The sequence below is a fragment of the Rhinopithecus bieti genome, unplaced genomic scaffold, assembly GCF_001698545.2.
Source record: "Rhinopithecus bieti isolate Rb0 unplaced genomic scaffold, ASM169854v2 scaffold_757, whole genome shotgun sequence".
Lineage (NCBI taxonomy): Eukaryota > Metazoa > Chordata > Mammalia > Primates > Cercopithecidae > Rhinopithecus > Rhinopithecus bieti.
Genome location: NW_016803289.1, coordinates 806,860 through 826,713, shown reverse-complemented (window position 1 = coordinate 826,713; position 19,854 = coordinate 806,860). Strand labels below are relative to the sequence as shown.

Here is a 19,854-nt window from a genome sequence, read left to right as displayed (position 1 = left end):
TGAAATTAGAATGTTTATTGTAGAACATTTACAAAATTAGAAAAATAATTTTTCAAAAAGACCAAAAGATTGCCTTTAATCCAACCACTGAGATATAATGATCCCTAACATTTTGATCTTCTCTGTGCATATAGATGCTCTTTTTTTTTTTTTTTTTGAGACGGAGTCTCACTCTGTAGTCCAGGCTGGAGACCTGTGGTGCGATCTTGGCTCACTGCAAGCTCTGCCTCCCAGGTTCACACTGTTCTCCTGCCTCAGCCTCCCAAGTAGCTGGGACTACAGGTGCCCACCACCACGTCTGGCTAATTTTTTATATTTTTAGTAGAGATGGGGTTTCACCGTGTTAGCCAGGATGGTCTCGATCTCCTGACCTCGTGATCTTCCCACCTCGGCCTCCCAGTGTGCTGGGATTACAGGCGTGAGCCACCACGCCCAGCCTAGATGCTCTTTTAATACTCAGTCTTTCAAAGCACTAAGAGAGGCCGGGAGCGGTGGCTCACACCTATAATCCCAGCACTAAAAACAAAAACAAACACAAAAGCAAAGTACTAAGAGAACTGTTAATTAAAGGAACCCTGCTCATATAAGTGAATCCTTTAAAAAAAAATTTTTGAGATACAATTCATATACCATACAAGTCACCCTATAAAAGTATAATTCAGTGGTTTTTAGTACATCCACAGAGATGTGCAGCAATGACCATTATCTAATTTCAAAATATTTTCATCATACCCAAAGAAACCCCAAACTCACTAGTAGTCACTCCCTATTCCTCACTCTCCCCAGCTCTTGACAACTAGTAATCTACTTTCTATATGGATTTGTCTATTCTGTACATTTCATATAAAGGAATCATATATAATATGTGTTCTTCTGTGTCTGTCTTATGTTCTTTAGCATGATGTTTTCAAGGCTTATCCATTTTGTAGCATGTATCAGCACTTCACTTATTTTTAGGGCTGAATAATATTCCATTTCATAAGCATCATACAAATTGTTTATCTATTCATCTAGTTGATGGACATTTGGGTTGATTCCACTTTTTGGCTATTATGAACAATAATACTATGAAAATTCATGTACACATTTGTGTAAACATATGAAGTGAATTCTTTTAAAAGTGAAAACTTAAAAAAATCTATAGTAGATCTCTAAAATGTTTTCATAAAGCAGTTTAAATTTATTATTATTTTCAATGAAAGAAAAAAGCACAGAGAATAGTGTAATAAAACCAAGGACATACCACACAAATTAACAAATTTTAAAGTATTCGTCCCAGGTCAGGTGCAGTGGCTCATTGTAATCCCAGCACTTTGGGAGGCCGAGGCAGGTGGATCACTTCAGGTCAGACGTTCGAGACCAGCCTGGCCAACATGGTGAAACCCCATCTCTACTAAAAATACAAAGAAATTAGCTGGGCGTGGTGATGTGCTCCTGTAATCCCAGCTACTGGGGAGGCTGAGGCAGAAGGATCGCTTGAACTCGGGAGGCAGAGGTTGCAGTAAGCTGAGATCCTACCACTGCACTCCAGCCTGTAGGCAACAGAGCAAGACTCCATCTCAAAATAAATAAATAAATAAATAAAAGTATTTGTCCCAGACCCAAATATTACAGTAGATATAACTTTTGAGCCTCTTCACCATTCCATTTCCTTCCAGCCCCTTGAAGTAACCACTATCTTAATGTAAATTAAGAAGACATTTTTGGCCTGGTGTGGTGGCTCACGCCTATAATCCCAGCACTTTGGGAAGCTGAGGCAGGCAGATCCCTTGAGCCCAGGAGTTCAAGACCAGCTTGGACAACATGGTGAAACCCCATCTCTACTACAAATACAAAAATTAGTCCCAGCTACTCGGGAGGCTGAAGTGGGAGCATCACCCGAGCCTGGTGGGACGGAGGTTGCAGTGAGCCGAGATCACACCACTGCACTCTAGCCTGGGTGACACAGCAAGACCCTGTCAAAAAAAAAGAAAATACTATATTTTTGAGATTTATTGGTGTTGTGACACATAGATCTGTTGCCTTTATTTAATCTGTCATACAGAATCACATAATCAATTTACCTATTTCCCTACTGCTGAAACTTTAGGTTGTTTCTTGGTTTTCGTTAATGTAAACAGTGGTGCAGTGAACATCCCTCTGCATGTCTTCTTGTGTCTCTAGATGTGAAATGACTGAGTTACAGGATATGCACATCTTCAACCTTAATAGATTTTGCCAAATTGTTCTCAAAAGTCAAGTTTCCTTCTTTGGGGGCACGCTTGTGCTAGTTATGTCAACGTTGTTGGTTTAGACTATAAATTCTTTGAATGTAGGGCTCATCCAGCTTCTAACATGGACTGAATGGAAGAATTTGTCTAGGGAAATTGTGGGAAGGTAGAAAAATAATACAACGTACACTGTGCTATGGGTTGAATTGCATCCCTGGAAAAAAAGATAGTGAAGCCTTAACCCCCAGTACCTGTGATTGTGACTTTAATTGAAATAGAATCTTTGCTGATGGTCTAGATTACTGTGTCCTTATTAAAATGGGAAATTTAAACAGAGATGTGCACACAGGGAGAATGCCAAGATGAAGACAGAGATTGAAAACACCTTCATGGCATGCCAAAGATGTCCAGGAAAACATCAGGAACTAGGAATGGATTTTCCTTCTGAGTCTTGAAGGAGCCAACCCTATGGACACCTTATCAAGGAATGCTAGCCTCTAGAAGTTTCTGTTGTTTAAACCACCCATCTAGAAAATTTGGCTAGATAAGAAATTTTGCTAAGAAGTACTTTGTTACAGCAGCACTAAGAAGCTAATACATACTGGAATGAGTCATCCTGGCATCCAAATTAAGCATCAGTGATCTGAGATTGGTGAATATTTCAAATCTGCTTTGGCATCAATTTCTCTTCCTTTTGTTACCCTGGATGACTTTTTTTTTTTTTTTTTTTTTTTTTCTGAGGCAGAGTCTCACTCTGTCGCCCAGGGTGGAGTGCAGTGACATAATCTCGGCTCACTGCAACCTCTGCCTCCCAGGTTCAAGCAATTCTCCTGCTCCCTCAGCCTCCCAAGTAACTGGGATTACAGGTGCACTCCAACACGCCTGGCTAATCTTTGTATTTTTAGTAGAGACAGGGTTTCACCATGTTAGCCAGGCTGATCTCAAACTCCTGACTTTAGGTGATCTGCCCCACTCAGCCTCCCAAAGTGCTGGGATTATAGATATGAGCCACGATGCCCAGCCTGGATGATTTCTTCTTTGGCTGCTTATTGGTTTTTTTTTCTGTTTGTTTGTTTGTTTGTTTTGAGATGGAGGCTTGCCCTCTTGCCCAGGCTGGAGTGCAATGGTGTGATCTCGGCTTACTGCAACCTCTACCTCCTGGGTTCAAGCGATTCTCCTGCCTCAGCTTCCCAAGTATCTGGGATTACAGGCATGCACCACCACGCTGGTTAATTTTTTTGTATCTTTAGTAGACATGGAGTTTCACCACATTGGCCAGGCTGGTCTCGAACTCCTGACCTAATGATCCACCCTCCTCGAACTTACAAAGTGCTGGGATTACAGGCGTGAGCCACTGTGCCCAGCCTTGCTCTTTTGTTATTTAGGCCTAATTCCATCCACCAAACCCGGAATTTTCTTTGATCATAAAACACTTGTACTAGCCATCATCATACTCCAGAAGTATCTTGCCCATTGGATCAACATATCAAACATATTCGAAGTAGAAAAATAATGTCCTTGGCCAATATTTTCTTCCTGTACATTCTTTATTGGCAAGTTTTCTCCAAGGGTTTCATCTTGAATCCAGGAACACCTTGGAATGAAGAACATCTCTGATGCCTAATGCGTCCTCCACATGAGTAGCCCTCTGTGGGCTGTAATATTACAGTGACGCTGTAATATTCAGCGTCACTGAATATTAAAAGTAGAAAAACAATCTTACAAATCAAGGAGGAAAGAGATGGATGCTCTCAGTTACACTGAAAAATAACTAATCACGAAAGAACCAGTTATAGTTCTTTAGATTCTTCTAAAGGCAGCTCCTTTAGAAGAATCAGATGCCCGCATGAACCTCAAATATTACATTTGGCTTCTAGGACAACTAAACTCTTCGGTAAAGCTTAGGGAGGAGGGGTAAATGGCAGCATTTAGCTTTTGTGACTGAACTGTAGGGCCTTGGAACCCTTCCACCCACTTGAAAAACGGTCGCCCATCTGACATTAATAGAAAAAGACCATTAAAAGCTTTATGCTATTCTGTTCTCCTGGTTCTGGTCCCTCTTTGCCTTTGTTGCTGCTGGCATTTTATAAATTATGGATGCGCCTAGGTGCTGCTGCTCCCGCGTTTCCTCTGTAGTGCCGCTCGCTCCCCGCGCCTGCATCGCATCCTTCCTCTGAGCAAAGGACTGCGCGGCCCAGACCCCACATCAGTGTAATTAGCGCGTCGCACACAGCTCGGGTGTCAGGACTGCTTCCACTCACTGCCAGCCTTCTGCCAGCCCCTGTCACTCACGAGAAAGTCAGCCAGGCGGCGGCAAGGCCAGGAGCGCAGGCCTCCACAGCAGGGAGGGGAGGGTCAAGGTGGAGCCTCAAGGTGGAGACGCGGGGTCCCCTGCTGCCGGCCTGGGTGTGGGGACAACGCTGGGGTTTGGCAGCTGCCTTAAAGGATGTCTGATCACAAAGTTAGACAATGGGGAAAGGCGTGACGTTCATATCTGTCCCTTGACTGGTTACAGGGGAGCTTGAGGAGTGGTGGATGTAAGGTGGGTGGAAAATTTCTAATGTGCCTGCAGCTGGAAGGGTTTTGAGGGAACCACCAGACCAGTGCTTGCTGCTGCTGATGAGATGTGCAGCATCGGTGGTGATGGAGGGTTATTTGGGATAGCATGCTAAAGAACATTTTTTATTTTTATTTTAATGGATTTGTTTTATATATCTACATTATATATCACCAACTCACAATTTCATGGGTTTTGTCAAAGTAGGTATCTTGCATCCAATTTTATTTTAAAGAAAAATTAAATTATGCACAAGTGATGTGCAGATATGGCAAAGATGATAAAGAGCACACAAATGACAGAGGGAAGTTTGGGAAGAACTGAAAGAGGGCCCGGGATTCCTAATTGTTTGGAGGGTCATGAATCCCTATAAGAACTTGAAGAGGCCAAGCACAGTGGCTCATGCCTGTAATCTCAGCACTTTGGGAGGCCAAGGCAGGTGGATCACTTGAGGTCAGGAGTTTGAGACCAGCTCAGCCAACATGGTGAAACCTCGTCTCTACTAAAAATACAAAAATTAGCCAGGTGTGGTGGTGGGCGCCTGTAATCCCAGCTACTTGGAAAGCTGAGGCAGGAGAATTTCTTGGGAGGTGGAGGCTGCCGTGAGCTGAGATCGCACCACTGCACTCCAGCCTGGGACACAGAGCGAGACACCATCTCAAAATAAAAAGAACTTGAAGTTGAAGAAAGCAAGTCCCCGCCCTCCCTGACAAAACAAAACAAAACAAAAAAAAAAAAAACAAAAAAAACACACAAATTTGATGTGCAAATGCAAAGATTTCACAGATTCCTGGAAGGTCATACTTTGACCACCTAAGGATACATGGACTCCAGATTAAGACCCTGTGATCTATACAGTGAGCTCCTCAAAGTAAGAAACTAGGCCTTATTCATCACTGTACCCAGGCACATAGGAGATCTTCAGAAGTGTTTGCTTGGGCAGGCACAGTGGATCCCACCTGTAATCCCAGCATTTGGAGAGGCAAGAGGACTGCCTGAGACCAGGAGTTTGAGACCAGCCTAGACAACGTAGCAAGACCTCTTCTCTACAAGAAATAAAACTAATTAATTAAAAAACTTAGCTGGGTGTGGTGGTTTGTGCTTAGAGTCCTAGCTACTTGGGAGGCCAAGGCAAAAAGATCGATTGAACCCAGGAGTGTAAGGCTGCAGTGAACCATGATCATGCCACTGCACTCCAGCCTGGGCAACAGAGCTAGATCCTGTCTCTAAAAATGAAATAAATCTCTTTCATTCAGATCCTCATTTTCTTTTTTCAAGAAAGCCTGGGGCCCAGAGTGATCAATGAAATTTGTCCAAGATCACAAAGCTTAGGCAAAAACCTATGTCTTCTGATTCCCAGTTACTCCACTGTCTCCCACCACGCCTATGTTTAATCCCTAAATCGCCTCTCTACTTCTTTCACCCTTTGCCTCCATCCCCTCTACCGAATCTATTATTTTGGAATTCCACAGATGGAAGAAAAAGTAGGTGAGAAAGGAAGGCAGAAAAGGATCAAAGATGTCAAGTTTGCTCCAGGCCCTTCCTCATGACACCCCCACCCTACTTCACCTGAAGCACCAGTGGAAGGGCTGCTCTGCTCAATAACGGAGATACGAAGAGGGCAGTGACCCCAGGGCAGCCCTCTGTGCCATTTGTCATGATGGCAAGGAGTAAGAAGATGTGTATATAGGTTTAATTTCCTTGGAGTGTTCTATCTACCTAAGCCCTTTCCCGGATGGTTATGAGATGCACACAGTTTACATAGGAGACCCATTAATGCTCTGTCTCTGGGGTTAATATTTAATTAGACAGTTTAAAAAATGCATACTATTACTGAGGAGACTACTTCAGTGCTTGTCTCTTCCCTCTGGGATGCAGTGTTCAGACACAGAATTCTGAACCCTTTGTGGTTCCCATGGAAACCTTCACCACTGGTGACTCCAGGCTGAACACAGGGCATGGCAGAGGCCTAGTGAAGAGTCCAGATGTATGCTTAAAGAGCTCTGGAATCTCCTCCAAGGGTTCAGCCAGAGGCCATCTGACTGGCTATGGCCAGTACTGGGGACTTTATTCTTCCAAAGGCAGTCTATCTAATTTTTGGATCACTCTAATGGTGTCAGAGGCCTTCTATAGATTGAGCTCAAATCACTTACTTCTAGTTGTCTCAGGTCAACAATGTGTGGCCACAGAAATCAAGTCAAATTCCTCTTTCATGTAAGTGCCTAGCTACCATTATTTGAGCATCTCTTATATGTGTGTAGATACTGTGCTAAGCAATTTATGTGTACATCTCATTTGATCCACACAACAACCACATGACATAGGCATCATTAGTGTGTCATTTTACAGACAACCTGACCAAGGCTAGGGAGTCAGCAACCACCATAATGGGATTCCCACACACCCAAGTGTGTCTAAGTCTACATCCCATGCTTTCGACCATAATGCCTCCTCCCTCTCACTGCTTCCCCTCAAGCACCCTTGAGATATTTCTTTTCTTTTTTTAGGCAGGGTCTTACTCTGTCACCCAGGCTGGAGTGCAGTGGCGCAATCATAGCTCACCACTGCTTTGACCTGCTGGGCTCAAGCCATCCTCCCACCTCAGTCTCCCAAGTAGCTGGGACCACAGGCATGTGCCACCACACCTGGCTAATTTTTGTACTTTTTTCGTATAGATGTGGTTGTGCTATGTGCCCTGACTGGTCTTGAGTTCCTGAGCTCAAGCAATCCTTCCTCCTTGGCCTCCCAAAGTGCTGGGATTACAGGCATGATTACAGACAAGCCACCATGCTCGGTACTTGAGATATCTGAGGTAAGCACTCCTGTCTTGCCTCCGCTCCTGCCTCTCTGAGGGTTCTCTTTTCTGGGCTAAGCTCCCTCAGTCCCTTCAACCAAAAGAACATGGTTTCTGCCTCTCTATCACTCACAGGCAACACTGGGGATTCTCCTGTACCCTGCTCCAGTTGGTTAGCCTGTGCATCCAGGTACCCAATGGTGGAGTACCACCTTCTACGGTGGAACCCACACCCAGCCCAGCTTGCTACTGGTTGAGAGTCCCATGGGTCTTTTATTCTCTCATTCAGAACAGAATTGCAATGTGAGATGGAATAAAATTTCTATTGGAAACAGAAACCTAAACACATATTATGTTCAGGTTTAACTCAAACCCACGTGTATTTTGGTTGCTTAAAATCTTCATCTGTTAAGCCATGTTTTCCAATCCTTTCCCTTTGCATTTATTTGGAACTATATATGAATTTTTAATTTGCATCCCTGCCTATTTAAATTCTACCCTTAAATCTAGTTCACCATTCCAATCTCTTGAGATCTTTCAGAACTTGGTACTCATTGAATTTTTTTCTCCCAACTCTGTGCTGTTCCTGAATTTGCCAGCCTTCCGGATTTCTGAGTTGTTGATAAACACCGCACAGGAGACGTGAGGACAGAACCCTTCAGTGGAGACCTGTTTGGATATTGCAGGGGCTTTCTGTGCCCTGCCTGTGTGTGATTTCAGCGCTGTGGTGGGTAGGTCTTTGCACAGGGTCACTTTATGTGCCCCCTCTGATGTCTGTCAGCTATTCTGCCTTCAGGCTTTCTCCAAGGCTAAGGATGGCACCTAGCCCAGGCACACCATAGTTGGGCATAGGAGTGAGTGGATAAGTGCCCAGCTTCCCATCTTTCAGAGGGACAGTTCCACTGAGGCACCATGTACCTTGTTCCTCAGAGGGTCTCCAGGGAGGCTGGGCTCCAGTTGTGCCAGTGATAACCAGCCCAAAGTTATCAAATGTATTATTAGCTTTTCTGCGTTGTGTCTCATTTTCCTCATTCTTTCAGTTAAGCTTCCTGGGATCACTTACCAAAGAAAACATCTGACTCAAGTGTATATCTCAGTCTTTGCTTTCAGGAAATCTAAACTGCGGCAGGTATGAAGTTGGAGGTAACAAAGAGATAGAGAGTTAGATCATATCTGATTTCATTTCAGGACATCTTTTTAAAATGAGTGTTCATTTAAAAAAATTTGTGTTTAAGTTCTTCATTAAGAAAATAATATATAAAAAATGTAGAGAACTGAGACAGACTTGGTGGCTCATGCCTGTAATCCTAGCACTTTGGGAGGTTCAGGCTGGCAGATTGCTTGAGTCCAGAAATTAGAGACCAGCCTGGGCAACATGGCAAAACCCCGTCTCTACAAAATTTTTTTTTAAAGTTAGCCAAGCATGGTAGCACACACTTGTAGTCCCAGCTACTTGGGAGGCTGAGGTGGGAGGGTCACCTGAGCCCAGGGAGGTTGCGACTGCAATGAGATGAGATCAAGCCACTGCATTCCAGCCTGGGTGTCAGAGTAAGACCTTGTCTCAAAAACAAAAACACATAGATAGATAGATAGATAGATAGATAGATAGATAGATAGATGATAGATGATAGAACTGAAGGGAAATAAATCTAGCCATAATCTCACCACTTTGATAAAATTACTAGCTGGCATTTTTACATATTGTATTTCTTTTCCATCTTTTTTCTAAGCATATTTCAATATCAGGAGAATTACACTCTATATACCACCTTGTATCCTACATTTTAACTCAATGTCTTCTTATTCTTTTTTTTTTTTTTTTGAGACGGAGTTTCGCTCTGTGGCCCAGGCTGGAGTGCAGTGGCCGGATCTCAGCTCACTGCAAGCTCCGCCTCCCGGGTTTACGCCATTCTCCTGCCTCAGCCTCCCGAGTAGCTGGGACTACAGGTGCCCGCCACCTCGCCCGGCTAGTTTTTTGTATTTTTTAGTAGAGACGTTGACCTCGTGATCCACCCGTCCTCCCAAAGTGCTGGGATTACAGGCGTGAGCCACCGCGCCCGGCCATGTCTTCTTATTCTTTCAATATTATGAAATCGTCCTAAAACCGTCACTTTCTCTTTTTTTTTTTTTTTTCTGAGACAGAGTCTCTATCACCCAGGCTGGAGTGCAGTGGGCCGATCTCGGCTCACTGCACCCTCGGCCTCCTGAGTTCAAGCATTTCTCATGCCTCAGCTTCCTGAGTAACTAGGATTACAGGCATGTGCCATCATGCCCAGATAATTTCCGTATTTTTTGTAGAGACGGGGTTTCACCGTGTTGGCCAAGCTGGTCTTGAACTCCTGGCCTCAAGTGATCCACCCACCTCAGCCTCTCAAAGTGTTGGGATTACAGGCGTGAGCCACCACGTCCTGCCTGAAACTATTACTTTCAACTTCATTATTTAATAATTGTCTCCTGAGCAACATGGAAACATGGCAAAATCCTGTCCCTACAAAAAAAAAAAATACAAAAATTAATGGCGTGGTGGCGTGTGCCTGTAGTCCAGCTGCTCAGGAGGCTGAGGTAGGAGGATTGAGCCTGCTACGAGCTGTGATCATGCCACTGCACTCTACCCTGAGTGACAGAGCAAGACCCTGTCTCAAAATAAATAAAAATAATTATCTCTTCTTTGGTCAGTCTCCCAGGAGTCCCTGTCCTCTTGAGGGCTGGGTCTATGTCTTACCTTTTTCTTCATAGCACTACCTCAGTGCCCAGCACAAAGTACACAGTAAGTGCTCATCATGGCTCATGAAATCAATGAGCAACACTTCATAGTCTACCTGGCATTTTTGTACATGAGCTGTTTCTTTTTTTTTTTTTTTTTTGTATTTCTCTTCCATATAATTTTAATAACACTTTTTTCTCTAACTTATTTATGTAAAAACACAGTATATAATACATATAACATACAAAATATGTGTTAATCAACTGTTTATTTTGGTAAGAGTTCCAGTCAAGAGTAGGCTATTAGTAGTTAAGGTTTTGGAAAAATCAAAACTTACACGCGGATTTTTGACTGAGCAGGAGATTGGTGACCCTAACCCCTGTAATACTCAAGGGTCAAATGGAATAAAATAGAACAATTACAACAATATACCTATATCACTACTCTTTTGCTTTGGGGCTGCTATTAAGGAAAATAAGGGTGACTCCAGCATAAGCCCTGGAATACTGAAACAGCAACCTGATAACCTAGATTGCTATTAACTAAATTTTCAGGATTGCCATTCATGCCCTGGCGAATGTATGGTATTTAGAACATCTTGGATTTCCCATCACCCTTTGTCTTTCTGTGTCTATGTTGGCCTTATTCATATAACAAACCTGGGTAATCTAGTTCATGTGAAAAGTGGTGGAGCAAACAACTCAGAACATGTTACCTGTTCCGTTGACTCTGCAACTTCCAAGCAGGGCAGTTCGACTTGGATATACAAACCCAGTAAGTAACCCTAAACTTGCCATCGTTATTGGAAATTTCCTTTAAGGTTATTCCATGCTGAGTAGCACTCCAGGGGTTCCTGGAAGGAAACACTTTAATTTCTTCCATTGATCACAGACATGAGAATATCCAATTTATTTACCTGCTCACATCACCTAGTTTTCAAATGGCTCCTAAACACAGTGCCAATAAATAAATGATCATCCAGTAATAGGTCAAATTTATTTTTCACTTCTAAGGTGCCAGGTACTTTACATATAATTTTCACAGTAAAACTCTCTGAGGTCACTACTATTATTCTTCATATTAAATAAAGAAAGAACTAAGAGAGGTTAAGTAACTTGCTCAGGATTACACAGAAAAATAAAGTATAATTTCATTTACAGAATAAAATATTTTTTATCAATAAGTAAATATTAGCTTCCAGGTCTGGTTCTCTGCATACATGGAAAAGTGACCTGCTTGAATGATATAACCCAAGGGATATTAAAATATTGTCCCATCCCAAAACTTTACCTATTGCTTTATACTGCCATGGGGCCTGGAGATGCCATAATGAAATTACTTTTTGGTACCGTCTTCAGACAGTCCCCAAAGAGAAATAGACTTATGGTACCGTCTGCAGACAGTCCCCAAAGAGAAATAGAACTGTCCTAGTAGGGGCAGTATATTAAGACATTTGCACACATTAAGGCCAGGCGCAGTGGCTCACTCCTGTAATCCAGCACTTTGGGAGGCCGAGGCGGGCAGATCACGAGGTCAGGAGATTGAGCCCATCCTGGCTAATACGGTGAAACCCCGTCTCTACTAAAAATTACAAAAAATTAGCCAGGCGTGGTGGCGGGCACCTATAGTCCCAGTTACTCGGGAGGCTGAGGCAGGAGAATGGCGTAAACCCGGGAGGCGGAGCTTGCAGTGAGCAGAGATAGCCCCCCTGCCCTCCAGCCTGGGCGACAGAGCGAGACTCCGTCTCAAAAAAAAAAAAAAGACATTTGCACACATTAATACATCAACCCCACTTAGGTCGTCAGATTAGTTAACCCTGTGGTTCTCGACTCTACAATGTACCCGGCACACTGTAACTATTCTTCCTCAACAGCTTTTGAAAATATCGTTGCCCAGACCTCACCTGCCGCCTTGAGATTCTGATTCAAATGAGCTGAGCTAAGGCAGAAGCAGGCTTGAGAATCCCTGAACTAACTGACCATTCTATCACTTTCTAAGATCCTGAACAAAATTGAAATACAGAATAACTAAGCTTTGTTGAGAATGTCTGTTATAATCCTGAGTAAAAGGGCAACTCCCAAGCTCAATATGTAATTGAGAAACACTCAAGAACAGCAATAAAATGGGGGTGGAAAGGCATTGAAAATCGATTTTCCCCATTTCTTATATGTGTTTGCCTTGGACCAACCTGTTTTACTAGAGCTTTATGTTGGAGCTCTGTGGACCTTTTTTTTTTTTTCTTTTTTTTGAGACGGAGTCTCACTCTGTCACCCAGCAGGCTGGAGTGGGTGCGATCTTGGCTCATGCAACCTCTGCCTCCCAGGTCCAAGTGATCCTCCTGCCTCAGTCTCCCAAGTAGCTGGGACTACAGGTGCCTACCACTATGCCTGGCTAATTTTTTTCCGTTTCTTTTTTTGTCATTCTTTCATTTTCTGTCTGATTATATATAGTTTATTTGCTGAACTCCTGTCCTAGGAATCTTAGGCTGCATTCCTAGAACAGGGTTCCAAGGCCTAGGCTGCATATGGGGTGGGAATAACACCAGCCAGAGGTGAAATTGGGATAAAGCCAAGCAATTCATTTGGCTCAAGTGTCACTAGGAGGGGGTCAAGCAGAGAATCAGAAACTGGGCCTGAAGCAACAGGATGGAAACTGTAGAGTTCAGGATAGGGAGAGGGGTTTTTGAATGAGTGAGAGGAGGCATGACCTGGAAGCATTCTCCAAGGCTCTTGCACATAGACAAGGATGGCTTTAATAGCCACCTGTGGCATGATCTCAGGTAGGAAGGGCGACATTGAGGCCACTGAGGCCTCTGAGCTAAGTAGAGAATTCTCCCACCCTAGCAAAATTAGCCTGGCAGCTGAAGAAAGCATGATTGCCTTTGTGTATTTTTAGAAGATGAAGTATTGAATCCCACTGCAGAAGTAGTGGTAGAAATAATTAATTTATTGATTACCCACTTGCTAGGCAGTCTTCAATGTATTTTATTATCTTAATCCCTACAATAACTCTATAACATAGTTACAAGGATGACTTTCTGGGATGGATATGGTCATTTGGTACTTAGCACCAATTTCCACCTTCTTTGAGGGATCTTTCTGTTTTCCAAAGGCTAGAAAATAGCTCCTTTCCTGAATTCCTTGCAGTGAGGGTCTAGATGTGAGCTAGATTCCATGGAGTAAAAGCATCTGGGCAAGATTCAGGAGGCAGAAATGAGGGAAAGGGCAATTTCCTGCTATGTTTGCTGTTTTTCACCTTGCAAGAAAAATTATGGAGATACTAATGTCTCATCTACAGCTTTCAGAGGCATTTGTAGCAGGGTTGGCAACTGATTTCAGTGGTCCAGTGTCCAGATACTTACAGTGGCAGTGGAGGCTGATGTCTGAATAGTGTGAATAGTACCTGAGATGGTGTGTTCTGGACCTCGGGTACGCCGGTGGCAAGCTGCTGGTTCCTCATCATCCTGATTGTGAAAAAGGTCACATAATTATCTGCAATGTTTCAGGAGTCATTTCTACATACTCAATCTAGAACCCCGCCTTCAACCCTTCCAATAATTTTTAAAGTACTTAATTCCAGTGTTAACTCCCTTTGTGCTTCAAAATTCCTATGGTGATTTCTGATTCCTGCATTAAATTTTTTAAATACAGATGAGGAAATGGCATCTTAGAGAGTATTTTAAAAGGTTGCTCAGCTAATAAGAGGTAGATCAAGAACTCTATGCCTCATTAGATTAAAAAGTGCTCCAAAATTTAGAACGAGAGTGAAGAATTCATTGGCTATATTTCTAATAGGTTTGACAAAGCAAAGTACTACAGAGCCAAGTTCACATGTACTCTCTTCCCACTTTTAAACCTATGAGTTGCACTTGTGATTGTGGTAAGTGCTTAACTTAATTGGTTTGCATCCATGCCGGGACCTCTGGGATGCCACTTACATAACTCATCCACAGAAGTCTGTCTTGCCAATAAGTACTTGCAGAAGGCTCTCACTCAATAGTCACATTGAACACAGGGCTCTGTTCCCTGTAACTAGCTACTTACTTACCCTAAGTCTTAGAGTCAGAGGAGCTGAGGACAAAGGAATCATCATAGTACTGAGAACGTACCATGTGCCAGGTATTGTTCTGCTAGTTCACATTATTTTCTGGCATAATCCTCACAGCAACCCTGGGAGGTAAGCATGGTTATGATCCACATCTTAAAGATTGGAAAACTGAAGCACACAGATTAAGTCATCTGCCCAAGTTCATGCAGCCTATGAGTGGTAGAGCCTAGATACCAATGCAGTAGTCTCTTATTTATAATGCTATACTGTCTTCCAGTCATACTCAGAATGTTTTAAGTTTTCCTGTACCACGATAAACTGCATGAAATCCTCTCTATAGTGAGGTCAGAAATAAATGAACAAAAAAAATAATAACACTTTGGTGGCTTCCTTTAGGATCAGTCCTTCTCTGCTTTGCTTCTTTCCACCCCAGCTCCAGCAGGAGGCGCCCTCTTCCAGGCGTTGATGAGGTGGTGTTTCTGTTTTTTGTTTTGTTTTGTTTTGTTTTTTTGAGATGGAGTTTTGCTCTTATTGCCCAGGCTGGAGTACAATGGCACGATCTCGGCTCACCAAACATCTCCGCCTCCCAGGTTCAAGCGATCCTCCTGCCTTAGACTCCCCAGTAACTGGGATTACAGGCATGTCCACCACGCCCGGCTAATTTTGTACTTTTAGTAGAGATGGGTTTTCTCTATGTTGGTCAGGCTGGTCTAGAACTCCCAACCTCAGGTGATCCGCCCACCTTGGCCTCCCAAAGTGCTGGTATTACAGGCATGAGCCACCACTCCCGGCCAGGTGGTGTTTCTGAATAAGCCGGACCAGGACATGATCAGCCTCACCGCAACAGTTCCTCATGGCTACACTTGTTTGCTCCATTCTTCTTTCTGTCAGCAAGTAACAGTCAACTCACACACAACGGTTTCCCTTTCCATGGGCATACAGGATGCAGACAGGTACCATCATAGCACAAACATGTGGGCACAGAGAAAGAAATAAAAGATATTACTAGAAAATGGTTAGACTCAGCAGTTTCATGAAAATTTAAAATCAGAGTAAACACAAGCCTCTCTAATTAGACAGCCCTCTTTCTCCTGACCAGCGTTTCTACCAAACCTCATTTCTCCTAGAAATAGATCTTCACTAAGGCGAGCATCTTTTTAAAATTCTGCACTACAGAGAGCCAGACTAAGATGGTTCTGTCGAAATTACAAAACACTATACTTTCAAATAGCTGCTGAATTATTTAGTGACTTTACACTGTCCAAATGAGGGGCTCTTTGGGTAGACAATGTCTTGGTTTCCCTCCTATCTCTTTTGTTATGACATTCAGTAAATGGAGAGATATTGCCCTTCTTAATAATTTATAAAATAATAATCCACATTAAGGATCAGGCTCCTCTGATAGGTTTGGGGTTTCAAATCAGGTAGTCAAGAGAATGAGAAGCTCAAAATTCTCCTCTAGTTTAGTTCTGTGACTGGTCCCAGCATACTCAAGCTTAACTTTTCAGTATTTGCTTCTTTTCATCTCAACTTTTCTCCTTCCTTGTGTGGTTTCTTGAACTATAAACTGTGCTTGCTGTCACTTCTTGGCATCTGACTATCTGGTTTGGCCTTATGATGAAATATGTCCTCTGAGAAGCAGAGAGCTGAGCAATGCGTTATTGTCATGCACTTGACATTTCAAAGTTGCCTATTTACTTTGGCAAAGTTATTTTTTTCCTCACCTGTTTGGAAGGAAAGAAAGAAAAAAGGAAGGAGGGAAGAAAGGAGGGAGGGAGGGAAGGAAGGAAGGAAGGAAGGAAGGAAGGAAGGAAGGGAGGAAGGGAGGGAGGAAGGAAGGAAGGAAAGAAGGAAAGAAGGAAGGAAGGCAGGCTTATTTAATATCGGGAGGCCAGTGCGGTGGCTCATGCCTGTAATCCCAGTACTTTGGGAGGCCAAAGCGGGTAGATCACCTGAGGTCAGGAGTTCGAGGCCAGCCTAGCCAATATGGTGAAACCCCTTCTCTACTAAAAATACAAAAATTAGACAGGTGTGGTAGCGGGTGCCTATAATCCTGGCTACTCGGGAGGCTGAGGCAGGAGAATCGCTTGAACCAGGGAGGCAGAGGTTGCAGTGAGCTGAGATCATGCCATTGCACTCCAGCCTGGGCTACAAGAGCACAACTCCGTCTCAAAAACCAAAAACAACAACAAAAAGAAGATTGGGATTGGCTTGGGTGTGTGAGCTCCTCTCTCCAGGGTGCAGATGCATTCCCTCACCTCCGTATATAATTTATGGCAAGATTCATGTGAATTCTGTGACAGCTATAGAAATTATTAAAATGAACAGGCATCCACTTATCCCGAGCCAGGGAGTTCTAAAAGCTCTGCCAGTTCCTCAAGAGCAAGGTTCCTGCCTTTTTCCTCATTGTTCCCCTGACAGGATTTAGTACAGTGCCTTGCATGTCCATCCAGTATGCATTATTTCAGAGCTTACAGTTCTCACTGAGGATATACAGAGAAGAGTAAGACCTAGAATGTAAGCAGGTAAACAAATATTTCAAGTATGCTAAGTGCTATAAAAAATCTCATGTACACAAGACTGTGGGAGAACAGAGAAAGGAGCTACTGACTGATTCAGCCTAGGGAAGATAGGGAAGTAGCACATAGGCAGTTGCACTTAGGCAAGGACTTGAAGGATGCATGGAGGAAACAGCATGTGAGCTACAGCAGCTAGAAAGTATGACACAATGGGGATACAGTGATACTTCTGAGTATTTGGAGCAGAGAGTTCCTGCCAACTGTAAGTGGAGTGGAGGCTGAAAAGATAGGTAAAGGAACTTGTGTAACATGCTTCAGATTTCCTGGGAGTGCTGGCAAGAGTTGCGGGAACAGGTAGTTTCACACATTACTGGTGAGTGCACTCAAGGCATAACCTTTATGGAGCACAAATTGGCAATATCTACCAGAAGTAAAAATGTACATCCCTTTTGACAAGGCAGTTATATTATACATTTAGGGATTTATCCTATCAATATATTGTAAAATTACCTATGAACAAGATTAGTTATAATAGCATTGCTCACAAAAGCAAAAGACTGGAAAAAACAAAACTCAATTCTATTAACAGGGATTAGTTAGATAAATTATGGTACATCCATAGAATGGAATACAATGGATAATTGTCAAAAAATCAGTGAATTCCTTATATACTGACAGGGAATAAACTCCAAGATATAACAAGTGTAATAAGAGAAGTATAGAACAATATGCATTGATTGTTACCATCTAGAGAGAGAAAGAATACATGAAAACACAAATCCATAAATATATATTTATACACACATACATAAACATGTATATGAGCAAATATAGTCTTATAATTAATAAAACATCTCTGGAAAGATACACAAAGACATTGATAATAGCTCTGGGTGGATGGGAAGAGTAGAAAGAAGAATTTTCGCTGTATTCTATTATGCATCTCTTCAATTTTAAACTATGTGAATGTAACACCTAGTCAAAGAAATTGAATACAATTAAAACTTTTTTAAAAAGAGGTATGACATAATCAGACATGTTGTTCAGGAGCATGAGGACCGTGAGGATCAAGAAACAGGAGGAAAGAGACCAGAGGCAGAGAGACTAATTCAGAGGCTACTGCCCACACCAGTCATGAGGTGGTGGCGCCCTGAACTCAGTGGCAGCGGATATGGAGGAAGGGCACAGATTTTGGATATCATTTGAGGATGATTTTACTTAGCTTATTTTGGCCATTTACTATAGCCCAGGCAGGAGCCATTTTATTCCTCCTACCAGCACAAGAGATTTTGTGGGGGGGGTTGTTTGTGTGTGTGTGTGTGTGTGTGTGTGTGTGTGTGTGTGTGTTTATTTTCACAAGTCCCATAGTAAAGAGTCCCATTTTACAGAGGAAGAAACTAAAGCTCAGGGAGATTAAGTGACTTACCAAAAGTCACATAGGCAGGGTAAATGGGTTCAAACCCCTATCCCCACACCACACTGGGGGCCTTTGTTGCAGCTGAGTGAGTAACCAGATCCGGAGGCTACTGCTGTGATTAGATAAAGGGAGGAACCTGGGAGAGAGCATGGAAGCCTTTTGGCAGCTGTGAAAGACCGTTCCAGCTCCTGAGGTCATAGATAGCTCTGAGAAAGGGTATGTATCCTTGTCTGTGGGCTAGAATTTAGAGCACCCCTTAAAGGGTCTGTGGTTCCAATGTCTTGAGATCTACTCCAACACTGGGAAAAGTCCAGACCTCCCTAAGGTCTACTGAAGCCAGAGGCTCCATAAGACTCAATTCTTCCAGTCTCCCCAGCAGGGATTCAATTCACTGGCTCTGGGGGCTTGCCAGGGCAAGATGTGCCTCTCCCTCCCCAGCAGGAAGAGCTAGAAAGGGGTTCCCCGGGGTGCCGTTTAGCTGGAATGGGCTCCATATTTTCCTCTCCTATCTCCCTGCAGTATCAAGTGTGTGACTATTGATTTCCTCCCTGCATTTGTTTTTGTTATTCATTATTTATGGGATCATTTTCCATCGTTCGTGCATGAAGGCAAATTTTGTGTAAAAATCAATTGAGTGAGCACCGCCGATGGCTTGTTGCGTTCTCTTGGCTTTCATCTCTGAGGCATCAGTTCTCGGGAGATGCAGAGCAGGAGATGGGATTAGGAGCATGCCAGAGTGGGAAGGGGAGGTGAGGACAGGGCAGGGTTAAAAACCTGCCTTAAGAGTCCTAGCCTGTGGAATCACTTTTCATCCCTTCAACATTCTGTTGAGCTCTCCTGGAAGTCTATGTAAGGATTCATGTGTTCCTGCCCTCATCTCATCCCTACTTCCCTTGTCCCTTTGCCAGGCTGCCTCGATGAAGGGGTGGAGTTCCAGCTGTAGAACCATTTCCATATCATATAGATTTATTTCAATATAGAAACCCATAGAACCCTTCAGGATTGAGGCTTGGGGGCCTGCTCTCTAGTGGCTCACCCTGAAGACTCTAGGGAAGTCACCCTGAAAGATCAGACAAGGGAGAGTGGGACTAAGAGCAAGGCTGACATTTAAAAGCATCTGCTGTATGTCAAGTCAGGCTGGATGCTTTGCTTATATTCATATTTGAGCTTCAGCGCGAATATGTGTGAGGTAAGTGAGAGTAAAGAAAGGAGCAAGGAGCCAGGCGCAGTGGCTCATGCCTGTAGTCCCAGCACTCTGGGAGGCCAGGGCGAGTGGATCACCTGAGCTCAGGAGTTCAAGACCAGCCTGCCCAAGTTGGTAAAATCCTGTCTCTACTAAAAATACAAAAATTAGCCAGGCATGGTGGCACACATCTGCTGTGCCAGCTACTTGGGAAGATGAGGCAGGAAGATCACTTGAGACCAGGAGGTCAAGGCAGCAGTAAGTTATGATCGTACCACTGCATTCCAGCCTGGGCAAAAAAGTGAGACCCCCACCTCCTTCCCTGCAAAAAGAAAGAAGGAAGGAAGGAAGGAAGGAAGGAAGGAAGGAAGGAAGGAAGGAAGGCAGGCAGGCAGGCAGGCAGGCAGGAAAGAAGGAAGGAAG

The 19,854-nt window shown here is 43.4% G+C and overlaps 1 long non-coding RNA gene across 3 annotated transcripts in view; it reads left to right on the top strand.

Annotated features, from left to right (window-relative positions):
* The first annotated feature begins 6,726 nt into the window (after positions 1-6,726).
* The window catches only part of LOC108529698 (uncharacterized), a 17,831-nt gene continuing 4,703 nt past the window's right edge, over positions 6,727-19,854 (top strand). The window contains exons 1-5 of one of the 3 annotated variants that reach the window (XR_001885648.1): positions 6,727-6,981; positions 7,443-7,579; positions 8,161-8,292; positions 8,602-8,690; positions 18,330-18,464. This is a non-coding gene — a long non-coding RNA (uncharacterized LOC108529698). The remainder of the gene's footprint in view (positions 6,982-7,442; positions 7,580-8,160; positions 8,293-8,601; positions 8,691-18,329; positions 18,465-19,854) is intronic. The other 2 variants (XR_001885646.1, XR_001885647.1) reach the window with 2 other exon arrangements.